The 5,050-nt window shown below is 38.7% G+C and overlaps 1 protein-coding gene across 1 annotated transcript in view; it reads right to left on the bottom strand.

Annotated features, from left to right (window-relative positions):
• Srp54 (signal recognition particle 54) overlaps positions 1-5,050 on the bottom strand; it is a 35,300-nt gene that overhangs the window by 26,483 nt on the left and 3,767 nt on the right. The window lies entirely within an intron of this gene.

Raw genomic sequence — 5,050 nt, 5'->3', positions numbered from 1 at the left:
AAAAAAAAAAAAAAAAAAAAAATTGTCATTAACTCCTAAGTGAAGAAAAATATTTAAATTCAAACTAAAGTATCCGAATGTTTGAATACTCTAATTGTAGCTTCTAGTGCCTCAACCTGCAACTTTAATACATTCCTGTCCAAAAGGTCAGTTTGGTTATGACACCCTCCGTTTACATACCAGTTAGAGAGTCTTAAACATAGATCATCACATCATTTAAATGCCCAATTTTATCTGTTGAGGAAATGAAACTATGGTCTTAAGTTAATTTTGTTCTCTCTTCTGCACATGCTCATGAGTATGAGTAACTGAAAGGTGCATCGTGTCATCCTGTCTCCTTGTAGAGAAAGAGAGAAAGAGGAGTGACTGCCACAGACATGGTGTTGAGCTCCCATGTTACAGAACTCCACACTATTCTGATTCTCACTCTTAAGTAGAAAAGAAAAAGGAAAGGAAAACTTACCTTAATTCATAAATCACTTAACTTTTGTAGCACAAAAATAAATCAAGTGCTGAGCCATTAACTACATGACAATCAGTCACCTACTAAATCACTCCACATAAATAATATCATCTCTAAGGCTGGGCATGGTGGCACACACCTTTAATCCCAGCACTGAGATTCACTATGAGTTGGAGGCCAGCCTGATCTACATTGAGAGCTCTAAGCCAATCAAAGCCACAGTGAGACCATGTCTCAAAACAAACAAACAAACAAACGAAAAGTATTATTTTATCTTATCCTCTTTACTACAGGGAAACCATTCTTCTTCCCATTCTAAAGTGATTTACTGATTTCTCAACTCCAAAATACAGTAACTTCAAAACTCCTTTCCCTAAGCCAGGCATGGGGGGGGGGGGCACTTCTGGAGTCTTAGGGCAGCAGGAGGAAGAGGAGTAATGAGTTGGGGTCTAGCCTGAGTTACACGAGACAGTCTAAAGTGAGAACAAAAAGGTGTAGTTTAGTAAAACTATATAGATATATCCTTACATGTAAGGATGGCAGAACTCCACAGGAGGTAAATAAATATGACTGCCTGTCCTCAACATGCTTTAATTACTAGCTGGTAAGACAGGTACATGAAAGAACATCAGAATAAATGCCAAAACAGAATTCCTCTTGCCTACCTACATATAAAAATAAATAAATAAATAAATAAATAAATAAATAAATAAATAAATAATAGAAAGAAAGAAAGAAAGAAAGAAAGAAAGAAAGAAAGAAAGAAAGAAAGGAAGGAAGGAAGGAAGGAGAAGAAAAGAAAATCTCTCCTGGTCTCTGGTCTTCAGCCTGTCCCATTTTAGCCTGCCCACTTGGCAACAACTCCTACTGATCCATCTTCAGGCTCATCGGCCTCCATAAATGTCTAAGCCAATTCCTACCAAAAATACCTACACACCTACACACACACACACTCACAACTAAATGATGATGGGTCACAGAATGAAAAACAAAGTTGGCTAAGCTAAGCAGGATAGGCTTTATCAAAATTTGGTTCTGAAATCACAGGCACTTATTATTTTGGGCTCAGTAAGTAAGAGCACTGACTTCCAGATGACCCAGGTTTAACTCCTGGCACTAACATGGCAGCTCACAAGTGTCTGTAACTCCAGTTCTAGGGACTCTGGTACCCTCTTCTTGTCTCCTCTGGACCAGGCATGTATGTGGTACACAGGCATACATGTAGGCAAAAATCACATAAACATAAAAAAAGAAATCTAAAAATTAATTTAAAAGGAAAATAGTGAGGAAATAGCTAAGATATTTGCCACAGGGAAACTTAAGATGACTGAGCTTAGAGAAGTTAAAAGTTGTAGGAAAGGAAAATAAACTTTAGGGTCTAATAGAAAAAGGATTTCTCAGGCTGAGTAATTAGTTAAATATTACATTCCAACTCAAGCAAAATTTAGTAATTTAGAAGTTAAAAAATTTATTATTTTTAGGTGTGGTGATAAACACCTTTAATACCAACACTTGGAAGACAGTGGAAGATCTTCATGCGTTATTTCCAGGCCAGCCTGTTCTATATAGTGAGTTCTGGGNCAGCCACATCTACTTAGTCAAACGCTATCTACATTTTAAAAATAATTAATTGAAAAAAAATTAAAGCTGGATATGGTAGCACAAACTGTTATTCCAGCACACAGAAGACAGAGGTAGATAGAGTTCTGTGAGCTGGGGGTCAGCCAGGGTAGGGTGACATAGTGAGACCCTGTCTCCAAAATATCTTCAAATAAAATTAAATTAAAATGTAAGTTACTGCTGGCATGGTGAAAATGAGAAAGCGAAGGTTGTTTTGTTTTAAACAGCTACATGACTGCTTAACCTCAAAGAGCAGCTACTTCACTTGAGAAGACTCCAGATTGATTTCTTATCCCATACCCAATATGCTCAATCAATGAAGTAATTACTTTCATGGAAGAAGAGGGATGTTTCCATTCATCTTTTATCACTGTTACAGGAGTTATACAGTTCTATCTATGACAACACAATGACCTTGTTAAGATGACATCATAAACAGGCCATCCTTCATTTTAAGATATACCAGTTAATTTTTAAAAATGAATGTTAGAGGGCTGGAGAGATGGCTCACTGATAAAAAACACTTGTTTTTCCAGAGGATCTGGGTTCAATTCCCAGCACTTACATGGTGGTCACAACCACCCGTAATTTCAGTTCCAAAGGATCCATATCATCTTTCAACTGCTGCATGGACCAGGCAGACAAGTGGAGCACATACATAAATGCAAGCAGAACACTCGCGTACACAAAAAATAAGAAATCGTTTTTTAATGACTCTAGTTGGGCATGGTGGTGCACACCCTTAACTCCAGTGCTTGGGAAATGGGATAGTTGGATATCTTCAAGTTCAAGGCCAGCTTGGTCTACAGGTCAATTCTAGGACAGGCAGGGCTCCATTTAAAAAAAGAAAAAGAAATCCGCCAAAGTGAGTTTCAGGACAGCGAGGGCAATACAGAGAATCCCTGTCTCAAAAAAACAAAAAAAAAAAAAAAAAAAAAGAAAAGAAAAAGGAAAAAAGAAAAAGAGGCTGGGTAATGGTGGCACACATCTTTAATCACTTGGGAAGCAGAGGCAGGCGGATCTCTGAGTTCGAGGCCAGCCTGGTCTAGAGAGTGAGTTCCAGGACAGCCAGGGCTAAAAGAGAAACCCTGTCTCGAAAACAAAACAAAAACCCAAACATCCAATTCTCCCACTATCTCTCTAGCCCCTACTTCACTGTCTAACGGAAGAAAAGGTAGAAAAAACTTCTATTAGGCATAGTAATGCATACCTGACTGAGGCAGAAGGATCGTAAGTTTAAGGCCAACCCTGGCTATAGAACATGGTTATTTTAAAAGAAAAGAAACTTAGAACCACTCTCATCCTCAGGAGTTTTCCTCACTTTTTCTTTATAAATCCATGTTTGCTCTGAAAATAAATACAATTTTAAATGAGTATTTGAGGTACCTGGGGAAATGGTTCAATGTCTAAGAGCACCTGCTGTGCAAACATGAGGGCCTGAGTTTGACTTCCCAGCATCCACTGTAAAAGCTGTGCCATGCATGTATCCTAGCACTGAGGTGTAGGTCCAAGGAACTCACTAGCCAACCAGCTAGCCAAAATAGTAGGCTTTAGGTTTAGTTAGAGACCCAGTCTCCAACATTGCATGTTCTCTCTAAGGTGCATAGCTCCAAATCTTCAGATGAGTACACAGCCTAGAGTGACTGCAGAAATCAGGAAAGTGAAAAGGGGCCATTGGGAGGCTGGAGAGATGGCTCAGTGGTTAAGAGCAATGACTGCTCTTTTGAAGGTTCTGAGTTCAAATCCCAGCAACCACATGGTGGCTCATAACCATCCATAATGAGATCTGATGCCCTCTTCTGGTGTGCATGAAAACAGCTTCAGTATACCTACATATAATAAATAAATAAATTAAAAAAAAGAAGAAGAAAAGAAAGGGACCATTGGTGGTGTGAGGAAACAATACAGAGAGAGGGATATAGTCAGGGTATAAGTGATTTGATGGGGAGAGAAGAAAACAGGGCTCTACATAGGAAATTAAGGTTCTAATTAGGAAGTGGAGAGGGAGAGAAATTCAGGACTGAAGGGAGTTTGAAAAGAAATTATAGGGAAGCATACTATTAAAGATCTACTTATGACAAAACAAACAAAAGTACAGTACTCTTAAGTCTGTATCTAAATAAGTACATATATAGTTTAAATCAATTTTTTTTAATTAGAGCTAACAATATTCGCTCCAAAAACCAACAACCATCTAACAAAACCTCCAACACAAACCATAAAAAGCCCCCCTTTGAGTTGTCAGTTGGTTGGCCTTCCCCACCAACAGAGGCAGAAGGCAAGTCCCTATTAATGAAGACACCATGAAATGAAGACACCATGTACTTAAGACACAGAGCCCAAAGGCCTATCTTTGAGCTGGAACTGACCAGAAAGCCTCCTCCCTGAAGACTAGCTTCCTTGGTACCAGAAGGTACCATGAAAGGAAGCTTCCAAAAGAGGGAAGCAATCAACAGTCCTACCAGCTATGACAGCTATAAACCACAAGTGGCACGGCACAATAACCCTAGGGGTGCAATAATGGCAGACACCCTGGCAGTAACCAACAGCTCTTCAGGTGGCCTCAACTTTACTCAAGAAATTCCAGGCAACTAAGAGCAGGAGAAATGGTCTTTCTCACAGGAGCACACCAACTGATTATCTGATAGCCAAAGGTCAGACGTAAAAACCTACATACTAGTAATAAACAAGGCATACTTATGTATTTAGGAATATATGCATAAACATATATGTATATAAGAACAATTATTGAAAAAGAGGCCATTAAATAAAAGTGAATTATGAGTATAAAGGAGGGGCTTGTTGGCAGGAAAGGAAAGGAGGAAATGATAGAACTATAACTCAAAACATAAATTAAAAAAACTTAGAAAAGATTTTACAATTAAAAAAAAGACCCTGTCTCAAGAGGTTAAGAAGAGAGGGGTAGAGGAAGACAGCCAACTTTCTCCTCTGTCACATACACACGCA

The sequence above is a fragment of the Mus caroli genome, chromosome 12 (assembly GCF_900094665.2).
Source record: "Mus caroli chromosome 12, CAROLI_EIJ_v1.1, whole genome shotgun sequence".
Taxonomy (NCBI): Eukaryota; Metazoa; Chordata; class Mammalia; order Rodentia; family Muridae; genus Mus; species Mus caroli.
The sequence above is the reverse complement of the archived record's forward strand: the minus strand, read 5'-3'. Positions and strand labels throughout refer to the sequence as shown.